This window comes from Thalassophryne amazonica, chromosome 12, assembly GCF_902500255.1.
Source record: "Thalassophryne amazonica chromosome 12, fThaAma1.1, whole genome shotgun sequence".
In the NCBI taxonomy this organism is placed as follows: Eukaryota; Metazoa; Chordata; class Actinopteri; order Batrachoidiformes; family Batrachoididae; genus Thalassophryne; species Thalassophryne amazonica.
Window position 1 is genome coordinate 9,878,717 of NC_047114.1, and position 13,231 is coordinate 9,891,947.

The window sequence follows — 13,231 nt, forward strand, 5'->3', positions numbered from 1 at the left end:
CAACCTGGTCCACCATGCCTTAGGTTTGGCAGCTCAGGTTGCACAATGTGCTGGCAGACTGATGCCAGATCTGCTGCTGTCTAAAACCCCATTTACACAGGGACGGGGTCTGTCCAGTGGTCCTTGTGCAGTCATGAAATTGCATGGAGTGCCACATGATGCCAAAGAGGCGCTCAGCTGCCACCAGGACCTTACAAGGTCCTCTCCATATCCTCTCACAAACCACCATGATCGCAATGGTCACTGAAATATGATGCTACCACTGATAACATGACCGGAGAGACGTGATGTTGGACATAAACTCAGGAAAAGCAATATCATTTCAATATCACAGCCAACAGGTGCACAATGATCAGGGCTGCGTGCCATGAGATTTATGAAGTTCATTTTATAAGGTACTGTTATGAAGCGCAAAATGAGTTGTCAGCGGATGTCGGTGAAGTTCATCAGAAACTTTTGTGCATGTTCAAATCTGAGCGGAGATCAGTTTGTGTATAAGTAAGTATAAGACAAAGTTCTCTTTGTCTTATACTTTTCCTATGGCTGATGGTTCATTCTACACTGGTATCAATTCAGCACAACCGGACCTGCAGCTCATCTGTCAACGACTGGTGCATGCCACGACAGACAAGTAATCTGCACCCTGACTACTGTTATGATGACAACCTGTAGCACAAACTAATTATTAAAAACCATGCCAGCATGTAATACAAAATGAGCTAAATATTAAATGAATCCTTTTTCCACATTTCGGTACATACACATTCAGTTTGAATTATGCATGCGTGTGTGGTTTTCTATCCACTGCTGTGTGTCTGAAAACACGTGGAACATTTTAATATATGCTGTATTTACTCCATTAAAGGCTCCCATGATTTTTTTTTTGGCATATTGCATGTAGTGAAATTGTGAATTCCTTAGAGAACAGAGTAAAGTGAAAATGAAATAGTCCTACCTCTTTCCCACAAAATCTCATCAAGTCTGTTCTGGTCCCCATGTTGCTTATGCAGCTGCAGTGCTTCATATTTCAGACTCTTCCCTGTCACACGAATGCCTGCATTCTCCTTTCCTGAAACCATTTTAGCAGCTCCTCTTCAGTGTTCACTGCTCTGGGGGTTAGTAAGGTTAGACCTTACTTGTGTGAAGCGCCTTGAGGCAACTCTGTTGTGATTTGGCTCTCTATATAAATGAAAATAAATTGAAATAAAAATAAAACTGTTCTCAAATTAATTTGATCTCGAAATGCAATAAAAATGTATGAAATGACTTAAACCAGCTACAGCATCTTATCAAATTAGTGATACAAGCACAACAGAGCATAGAATAATTTCTAACCAGCGTTATTACATTATTACATGTTATTAGACATTGTTACATATTATTATTACATGTTATTATGTTATTGCAGCCGGTCTGCTCTGTGTGAGCCTGGTGTAAAACCTGTGCCAAATACCAATGTGGATCTGGTTGTACCCACTCTGGCAACCCTGAACAAACAGGAGCAGCCGAAAGAAAAACAATATGTTATTAGGGGAGGTGATGGTCTAGTGCAGGGGTGGACAACTTGTTCCAGAAAGGGCCGAGGGGGTGCAGGTTTTCTTTACAGCCACTGACTCCACCAGGTGATTTCACTGATTAACTGATTCCATCTGCTCCATATGGGGCTGTGAGACTGTGTGGTTGGATCAGGTTGGCTGGAGGTTGCATTGGGTTGGTTGGTTTGGATCAGGTTAGTTAGTTGGTTGGAGGTTGATTGATGGTTGAATTGGGTAGGTTGCTCAGAGGTTGGATCAGGTTGTTTGGTTGGTTGGGGGTTGGCTAACATTGTTTGGTTGGTTGTATTGGCTTGGTTGGAGGCCGGCTGGGGTTGGTTGGTTGGATCAGGTTGTTTGGTTGGTTGGTTGATTGGATGTGGGTCTCTGATGCAGAGGTAATGGGATTGTGTATCTGGTGCTGGTTGGAGTTCTGACTTTTGGTTTCTGAATGAACACTTGTGCTTCTGATTTTTTTTTTTTTTTTTTACTAAATTGTACCTGTAGCTGTCAGATAAATGAGATGCAGTAAATCTTAATCTTCCTTGGAAATGTGGAACAGTAGAAATATTCAAGTAAAGAAGCAAAAAGTCTGAAGTGTTCTGAATTAGAGTTTTGAACATTAATTTTCATTTCAAGAATAACTGGCAGGAAAAAAAAGATTAATAAAGTTCTGTGGATTCTGTTTTATGAACTGCAGAATTTATGACCTTTGATGTCATTTTCACAATTTATGGGCCAAGTATTTCAGAAGGGGAGGGGCTAACTTCTTAAACATTAATGCCGCTCTTCCTTTTTCGTTCGGGTGCTCCCCTTGTTTCCATCTCACCCTGTCTTCTGCACCTTCCTCTGTCTCACCACCCACCTGCATGTCTTCCCTCAGCACCTCCTCTGTGTCCCTCCCCTGCACGTGTCTAAACCATCTCAATCTCACCTCTCTGACTTTGTCTCCAAACTGTCCTACCCGTGCTGTCCCTTTGATATTGTCATTCCTAATCATCACCCGCGGCTGTATTACACAGATCAAGATGAATCACGGAATCTTCCTGACCAGCACAGTGTGGAAAGATGAGCCAGACGAGGACTTCCTCACTTAATCAAGTCTATTGTCGATGTTGATTGAAAGAACGTTTCTGTGATTCACACTGAAGAACGATTTTAGTTCCTGAACCTTTTTTTTTAGCTGTTATTCAGCACATTTTTAAGTAGTTCAGCGTACCAATGAAAGTTCTCACTCATCCACGTAGGTGATACCTCTGTCTGTAGGAAATATGTGTTATGTGTCGACGCGGGTTGAGGAGCGGACCTGCGTCTGACAGAACCCAGCGCTAAAAATAACCAGAAAGCGGTTCCAAAACAAAACAATTTATTTTTTACCCTCTTTGGTGCATAACAATGTGTACAAACTAAACAGCGTCTTTCTGGTGGAGTGACTGTTGGCACGCTCTCCAGCGCCCGCAAGGATCAAAGCCCGGCGCTCCTGGACCCACTACCACCGCCAAACACCCCCAGGTGGACACAACAAACTGACTCTCTGTGAAGCAAAGAAGAGGTGAGGTAAGTCAGCAGTTACAACAATATCTTTCAAAAGACACACGCTATCAGCAACACATTCAGGTCTGTATCTTTTTTAACTTTATGCAAATGAGCAGCTTCTCACAACAGGTGGAGGATCACTTATCCGCACGCCACAGCAGTGAGAAGCAAGCTGCACAATTCTCATCACAATTCAAGTATACTGTGTAACAAAACACCAAGTTACTATCAACAATTAGTTAAACACTTAATCACCTTTGATGTGTGCTGACAGCATGTGTCCCTCACCCTTCCTTGCTTCACGGGCTCGATGTGTCAAACCCAGGCGCGGTCCTCAGCGTCTCACAAACGAACATCACAAGGTCGAGTTCCCGGCAGTTCTGCTTGAATCACACATGACTTAAATGCAGAACGCCATCCAATTATCTGCTTCAGCTGAAAGTCTTTAAGGTTGCATGTGAGCACCATTCACAGGTGCTACACATGATGTTGATGAGGGTGAAGGATTCTTCAGCCAGCACCTTCTCCACAGACAAATCAGCTCTCATGCCACCTGGAGAGCAAAGAAAAGAAAAGAACACCAAAATATCCAGCCACACCCCCCAACACACAACAATTTATAACAATATGTAGATGTTTCCTCTTCAGAAACTGGACTTGTTGGTTTTCATGCAATTGACTTCTTCAGTTTTTTTTTTGAAAGTCTTGAACACCAAAAAAAAAAGAAAAAAAAAAAAGTCCAGCAGCAAACCTGTACATATTTTTATGTGCCACATTTACAGTGCATCCAGAAAGTATTCACAGTATTCAGTATTCACTTCACTTTTTCCACATTTTGTTATGTTACAGCCTTATTCCAAAATGGAGCAAATTCATTTTTCCCTCAAAAATTTACCCACAACACCCCATAATGACACCATGAAAAAGTTTTTTTTTTTTTGCAAATTTTTAAAAAATAAAAAACTAAGAAATATCACATGTACATACAATGAACAAAAATATAAATGCAAAACTTTTATTTTTGCTCCCATTTTTCATGAGCTGAACTCATAAAATGTAAAACATTTTCTATATACACAAAAGACCTATTTCTCTCAAATATTGTTCACACATCTGTCTAATTCTGTGTTAGTGAGCACTTTTCCTTTGCCGAGATGATCCATCCCACCTCACAGGTGTGACGTCTCATCTCATCAAACCAGAGAATTTTGTTTCTCGTGGTCTGAAAGTTCAGGTGCCTTTTGACAAACTCCAGGTGGGCTGCCATGTGTCTTTTACTAAGGAGTGGCTTCCATCTGGCCACTCTACCATAGAGGCCTGATTGGCAGATTGCTGCAGAGATGGTTGTCCTTCTGGAAGGTTCTCCTCTCTCCACAGAGGAATGCTGGAGCACTGACAGAATGACCATCAGGTTCTTGGTCACCTCCCTGACTAAGGTCCTTCTGCCCCAGTTGCTCAGTTTAGACGGTTGGCCAGTAGATGGAGCTCTGACTCCATTCAACTGAAAGCTGCTTACACCCTTGCTCATTACCGGCCCCCGTAGTTCGCCGTCACACTGCACTGATCGGCTGACAAAAGCATACCAGTAAGTTTATAAGGATCTATATCCTTATCCTGAACCGATATCTAAGTTGCAGCAACAAGAGGTACAAGATCAGATGTATTTCACAACTCTTTTTAAGGATATGTATTTGCTAATTTCACAAAGGTTTAATTCTTGATTGCATTTTTTGAACTTGAAAATTCTTCTCTGTTATAAAGTTAACTGATATGAGGACAAAGCTTCAGCTTTTAGCTCATACCTTTTTTGTTAAGGGTCCAAAAAAGAACATTTTATTAATTTAAAAAAAATAATAATAATATCGGCTGGTTTATCGGCCTTGGCAAATCAGCCGATTTATCGATTATTGGCATTTTTCATCCAAATATTGTTATCGGAATCTGCCTCAAAAAAATCCATATCGGTCGGGCTCTAATATCATCATCATCATCATCATCAAACTTTATTTCAGACACAAGGTCCATAATAACACAAAAGAACATACAAAAAAACAAAACAAAAAACAACAACAATAAAAAGACCAATTTCATCCATGGCCATATAAACTGATACGCCAATGTTTCCACTGCCTAGAAGAAAACCTGACCGAGCTCTGTACAGGACTGGTCAGGATATGAATGATACTGTTTACACAATCTGTAAATCTGCACATACATCTGTACATGAAGTTTCTGAGCACAGCAGCACAAGTTGGAACACTAACATTTACAAACATCTGACTGGCACTACTCCATCTCGGCACCTTAAGCAGTATTCTCATGCCATCATTGTATGCAACCTGAAGTTTGTGCATACTGCTTTGTTTGAAATGCTGCCACAAATGGGCAGTGTACATTGAAGTGCAATATGCTTTAAAGAGTGAAATTTTAAGATACAGAGCACATAGAGAACTTACGAGCAAGCATATTTGCTTGTGCATATTGAATACACTGCTGCCTGTACATATCTCTATCATCAGACAGGTCAGCAGTTATGTAATGTCCCAAGTATTTTACTTCATCACACACTTGGAGAATGCTGCCTGACAGAAAGAAAGCAGGAAAACACGATTTCGAGTCCTCCTTACTTCTGACAATCATGATGTTGCTCTTTTTTGCATTATATTTAATGTCAAAATCCAAACCATACTGTGAGCAAACCTTCAACAACTGCTGCAGCCCAGCACTACACGGGGAGAAAATTACAAGATCATCAGCGTACATTAGGTGGTTTATGGTTGTATGGCCAACCCCACAGCTCATCCTACACTGATTCAGCAGATTAGATAGATCATCCATATACACATTAAAAAGGCAAGGTGAAAGAATACTACCTTGTCTTACCCCATTCCTCACATGAAAGGGGGAAGATACATAATTTCCCCATTTCACATACATAGACTGGTGAGCATACCAATACACTAAAATTCTCAATAAATACTTCGGAACTCCTCTATTATACAATTTATAAAACAATTTATCATGATTTACATGATCAAACGCTTTTGAGGCATCAATAAAACACATAAAAATAGTAGTATTGCACCGATTATAAAAGTCTAAAATCTCCTTAAGAGCAAAAATGCACATATCAGTGCCAAGTTTTGACTTAAAACCAAATTGATTATCAGATGTCACCAAATACTTCTCCATTCTGTTAAGTATAGCCCTTTCCAAGACTTTGGATACAGTACTGGCTAAAGCAATAGGCTGATAGTTATCTTTATTATTTATTTTACCACACTTATCCTTAACAATAGGCACTAAGAATACAGAGAGTATAGAATTAGGTAAAATACCATGAATTAAAAACCCAGTGAAACAGATAGCCAACAAGGAAAACAATTTCCTGCTTGCAAATTTTAAATGCTCAGCCGATATTTTATCCACACTGCATGACTTATTATTACTCAAATTCATAACAATATCACTAATTTCTTGTGTAGAAATAACCACTTCCTCATGTTTATCTATACTGTTCATCACAAATGAATTACTTTTAATACAATTAATTCATAATAATGATTCCGCCATAATTGAATAATTTCGTCAGGACCATTTGCACAATCTATATTAGTTGGCAAGGATGTTTTTAAATTGTTCATTGTTTTTATTTCTTTCCAGAATTCGGTGGGACTATTCTGCAGAAGTTTCCTTGCAAGCGACTCAGATTTCAAGAGGTTTTCATTTCTCTTAATAAAACGCAAGGCATATTTAAAATGAGCATTTGCCCGTTTTTTATGTTCAAACACAGGACCATGTCTAGGTTTGCCAAATTTAACCCATGATTTAAAAGCCCTTCTAGCTTCAGCATGAGGCTCTTCTGCATACACATTCCACCCCGGCTTGGCTTGGAACTTTTTAGTTTTATACAAGGACCTACTAGAAATAAGAAGAGAATCTGTAATTTTCTCATACAGTATGCACAATTCTGCGCCATGTTGTGCATTTTTACAATTCATGTCAGAACAAACCACTGCGCTTTTTGGTAACTCAATATTACTTAACCCTAAATCAGACTGGATGTGATACAAGTTTAAATCCTGCGCGTTCAGCTTGTCCCAATAAATTTTTCCTTCTTGCGTCTCATTATTCATGGGCAAATAAGTGGGTAAATTGCCCACATTTATAGACAAGGAGAAAGGGACATGATCTGATATAGCAAATTCATAATTTATCCTCATAGCCTCTAAAGAGTCATGTGCATCCTCAGAGCAGATACAGTGATCTAGCCATGATGTTGTGTGCCACATTTCACTGATATAAGTATAGCTGTCCACTGGCAAAAGCATTTCACTAGAAAGAATCAAATCATTATTGGAGCAGAACTGCCTTAAGTGGTTACCAAATAAGGATTTACAGTCACTCACATCAGCATTCATATCTCCCAAGATATAAACACAAGTAGAAGGATTGTCTTGAATAAATGACACAATGCAGGCTAACCTATTAAGGTATTCATCCTCATTATAAGGGCTTTCATAGGGTGTATATATATTCAGTATAATGAACTTTTTATTTCCACAACTGAACTCAATTCCTATGGCCCAGTTAACATCCAAACCGGCTGATTATATATATATATAAAAAACACATACACATTTATTTATTTATTTTTGATAATTGGTTTTAGACTCATTCTGACTCCAAAAACAGCAAGCACCATTTAATGCAGTTAAAGGTCACAGCTTGACATGGTTCTAGTCTTCTTCTTTGGATCTTTAGTGTCAAACTGAACCAGATCATTGGAGCAGATTTCATGTGGTGATGAAGTGAAACTGACTCTGGGCATCTTACAGGTAAATTCCATGCTTGTTTGAAATGTTTTCACATAAGAGATAACGTGAAGATGCTCCCGAACATCTTCAGTCTGATCCCAGCCGACTCCAAACTGAGATTAAATGGCTCGTTAAGGTTTTTGTTTCATCAGTGGAAGTCTTGTGAGATGATTAGCGAGGTCTTAAACTCAACCCCACTCCTCATCCCGACAAAATCCGGATTATCCTCCATCTTCTCCGTAATCAGGGCCAGAGGAGCCCCCCCCATAGATGAGCTACAGATGGTGGATGAAATGAGCTTGCACGCTCTGACCAGCGTGAAGGCTGACCAGGCTGAACCCTAATGCCTGTCCATCAGGTGGAGGTTTATCCCTGTATGTGAAAACACTGAACTTTACATCATACTTACAACATAAAAGATGCACAAAAGACTCTGACATTACACTGCATGTAAAAAGGTTTTGTTATTAAAAACTTTCAAACACTTGATGCCTCATATTTTCAAGCAGAGCTGGTCTGGATTAGTACTTATTAGTCCTGATTAGACCAGCAACTGTACGCATCTTCCTCCATCTGGAGTAGGGCTGCAACAAATGATTATTTGGATCATTGATGAATCTGATGGGGTTTTGACACGATTAATCGGATTAGCGGGGAATTTTTAAAAAATTTGCCAGGGAAACAATTTTTCTCTCCTTCCATCACTTTATTTAACAACAGAACATTATTTGAAAACTTAAAATACTTGAAAATCAACAAATCGTTAAATGTCCCTTGGCTGTTGAAATATAAAATGGCATTGCTTTATCAAAATGCTGAGTTGCCACAAAACAACATTGAAACATATACGAGGTCAATTAGAAAAGTATCAGACCTTATTTTTTTCAAAAACCATATGGATTTGAATCACGTGTGATTACATCAGACATGCTTGAACCCTCGTGGGCATGCGAGAGTTTTTTCACGCCTGTCGGTTAAGTCATTCGCCTGTGGGCAGTCTTTGAGTGAGGAGTGGCCCACCCTCTCGTCGATTTTTTCATTGTTTAGGAATGGCTCAGAGACTGCTGCTTTGTTTGATCAAAATTTTTTCAAAACTGTAAGGCACAACTGAGTGGACACCATTCGATAAATTCAGCTGGTTTTCGGTAAAAATTTTAACGGCTGATGAGAGATTTTGGTCTGGTAGTGTCGCCGTAAGGACGGCCCACGGCGCCTGACGGCGATCTGCGCTTCGAGGCGGCAGCGTCTCGCCGTTTCAAGTTGAAAACTTCCACATTTCAGGCTCTGTTGATCCAGGAAGTCGTCAGAGAACAGAGAACTTTCAGAAGAAGTCAGCATGAGGAATTTATTCGGACATTCCATTGTTAACGGACATTTTGTAATGAAAGAACGTGCGGGCAGAGTCGCATGTCGGGCCGGACCCGACCGCGGGGGGTCGCGACAGGAAAAACACCTCCGTTGGAAACCTTAACGGGCAAGTTGGAACATGCCCAAGCTGTTAAACAATTTCTCAGTTACTCACTTGTTGAAAGCCATCAAAAGCCGCCTGAATTTTACAAATGGTTTTCAACACGGAGGTGTTTTTCCTGTCGCGGCGCACACAGATTCGCAGAGTCGTCACGGAAACGACTCGGCGAATTTGCGCGCAAGTCTTTCATTAAAAAATGTCCTTAAACAGTGGAATGTCCGCATAAAGTCCTCATGCCGGCCTCTTCTGAATCTTCTCTGTTCTCTCATGACGTCCTGGGTGAATTAAGCCTTAAATTAGGATGGTTTCAGCTTGAAACAGGCCGACGACGGCGCCTGGAAGCGCTGCGCGACGTCCCGCTCCGTGGGAAGTCCTTACAGCGACAGAAACACCCCATAATCTCTCATCAGCCGTTAAACTTTTCACCGAAAACCAGCTGAATTTCTCGAATAGTGTCCACTCGGATATTCCTCACAGGTCCAGAAAAAAGTTTGATAAAGCAACGCGCGCCGTCTCGAGTAGCGTGTGAAACAAAGGAATTCAGCCGAGAGGGCGGGACCACATCTCACTCAAGGCCTGCCCACAGGGAAATGATGTCACCGACACGCGTGAAAAAACTCAGGCATGCGCACAAGGGTTCAAGCATGATTGGTGTAATCGCATGTCAATCAAATCCATATAGTTTTTTTTTTATAAAACTGCCGGTTAGTTTTATAAGATACCTCGTAAATGTTATAAAATATATGGTGAAAAAGAGGTACTTTGTTGCTGCAAAAGAGCAATTAGCATAACCAGTTAACCATAAAACATAAATCAAAAACTGTAGCCTGACTCATTATATGTGCAACATTCTCTGTATAACTTGTAAACTATGTGGTCATTTCATAATGACAGATGTGACTCATGTCTCTTTCTCTAAAATTGTAGCATTATTAGTTATTATTACTATTATTATTGTTGCTCTTATTATTCATATATAAATACAAATAAATTTAAAAATATTAGAATTTGTAATACATTTGACTCTTTTACGACAACAAACGCTGAGCCATTAATTATTATACAGAAAACAAATGCACAAACCTGCTGAAATGCCAGCAGCTTAATGCTAATTTTAACATTGAAAATGCCATAGACATGCTAACACGTTAGCATCGCCGTTAGCATAAAATACATCTATCAACTGTTTCAGAAGACCATAACAGGTCAGTTTAACATTAAAAGGTAAATATTCCTCACAGACATATGCTCTTTAGGGTTTTAGTGGGGAAAAATTAAGATAAAGCGAAATAAAACAAATAAAACCAATGAAGCAGCAGCTCGAAGCACTGCTTCACTGGTTCAAGATTCAAAGCAAAGCTCGGTTGATTATATGGAAGAAACAAAACATTTGCGGTAAAAAAAAAAAGTTATTTAGCAACTAATCAATGACTAAAAGTTGTCAACTATTTTAATAATTGATTTTAATCCATTAAATCAAATCAAATCAATTTTATTTATATAGCACCAAATCACAACAGTTGCCCCAAGGCGCTTTATATTGTAAGGCAAAAGCCATACAATAATTACAGAAAAACCCCAACGGTCAAAATGACCCCCTGTGAGCAAGCACTTGGCGACAGTGGGAAGGAAAAACTCCCTTTTAACAGGAAGAAACCTCCACCAGAACCAGGCTCAGGGAGGGGCAGTCTTCTGCTGGGACTGGTTGGGGCTGAGGGAGAGAACCAGGAAAAAGATATGCTGTGGAAGAGAGCAGAGATCAATCACTAATGATTAAATGCAGAGTGGTGCATACAGAGCAAAAAGAGGTGAATAAAAAGAAACACTGGGTGCATCATGGGAACCCCCCAGCAGTCTAAGTCTATAGCAGCATAACTAAGGGATGGTTCAGGGTCACCTGATCCAGCCCTAACTATAAGCTTTTTCAAAAAGGAAAGTTTTAAGCTTAATCTTAAAAGTAGAGAGGGTGTCGGTCTCCCTGATCTGAATTGGGAGCTGGTTCCACAGGAGAGGAGCCTGAAAGCTGAAGGCTCTGCCTCCCATTCTACTCTTACAAACCCTAGGAACTACAAGTAAGCCTGCAGTCTGAGATCGAAGCGCTCTATTGGGGTGATATGGTACTATGAGGTCCCTAAGATAAGATGGAACCTGATTATTCAAAACCATATAAGTACGAAGAAGAATTTTAAATTCTATTCTGGAATTAACAGGGAGCCAAAGAAGAGAAGCCAATATGGGTGAGATATGCTCTCTCCTTCTAGTCCCTGTCAGTACTCTAGCTGCAGCATTTTGAATTAACTGAAGGCTTTTCAGGGAACTTTTAGGACAACCTGATAATAATGAATTACAATAGTCCAGCCTAGAGGAAATAAATACATGAATTAGTTTTTCAGCATCACTCTGAGACAAGACCTTTCTAATTTTAGAGATATTGCGCAAATGCAAAAAAGCAGTCCTACATATTTGCTTAATATGCACATTGAAGGACATATCCTGATCAAAAATGACTCCAAGATTTCTCACAGTATTACTACAGGTCAGGGTAATGCCATCCAGAGTAAGGATCTGGATTAACTCGATTAGTTCTTTCAGCTCTAATCTGGAGTTATGTCAAGAAGGGCATCCAGCATAAAACTTGTGCCAAATCCTGATAAGGAGCTCAACAGCGTCTGTTGTGGTGATCTCAAGTAACCAGGACAAGCCAAATAAAAAACAAACAAACAAACCACCAAAAAACATTCTTTATATTATAAATTCATCACAACAGCTCCATGAATTTACCTGCTTCAATGCAATGTTTTTTTTATCATAGTTGTCATCATCACCATCATCTTAAATACATGAATTAAAGAATGATTGAATAATGTATTTATTTATTTATTTATTCGGAACAAAGAAAAAAAAAGAAAAATGTGTCAACAAACAAATTTGCTAAAAATTTAATTAAATTAAATGATCCATCTCCAAGTTATTTACAATCCAAATACCCACCCAGTGCCTAAAAAGATCAATAAATGTATAAATAACCAATCAAATACAATAAATATAAACCAGTCTCTTTTCATAACCCGTCCTCTTTTGCATATGTTCTTGAAGGATAGTAAGTATATTGATGCTTCTTTGTAACTCTTCTGCATTATTGGAAATCTGAGCAGTTATTTTCTTACTTGATTAAACTTGTGTGTGTTCAGAGACACAATACATACAACATGAAAGGAAATCTTTCTAAATAAATTATGTGAAGACAAACAATGAAAGCTCAGACACTGGTATTTTTTTATTTTTGTTTCAGTAAACAGTGGTTTGTATTGTGTTAAACAGTACAAAAAACAACCTAATTTTCTTACACTGCTAAAAACAAAAATCACACTTTTTAAAGGCACTTTTGTGTACTTAATTAGAACTTTCAACGAAATATTTTTTTGTTTGCAGTCTTTTTTTTTAAAAAACTACAGTTCCTGGAAGTAGTTTTTAATTTTGTATTTGTACAAATGAAATGTTCTCTGAGTAATAACTACTGCTGGCTCAATACAACAGTAAAACTGAGAACTACATCTTCTGGTGGCTTTCACACTTTTTGTTTTTTTTTTAAATCTCCATAGAAATTGTTTTCTTATACATCAGTAACTGCAAAAAACAAACAAAAAAAAAAAAAAAATTGATGGAGGTTTTTTCTTCATTTGCACAGCTTTTATCTTCTACTGTGACCAGGTTTTCCTGCAAAGACAACAGATTATCTGAGTTTGCAGATCCACAAAAGAGCCTGCAAGCCAATTAGAGATAACGATCATCAAATTTAATAGAATTAACGCTGGAGCTTTCTTATCCTTCCATCTTCATTTACAACCAGCAATCTGCACATTCGTATTTTAGCAGCA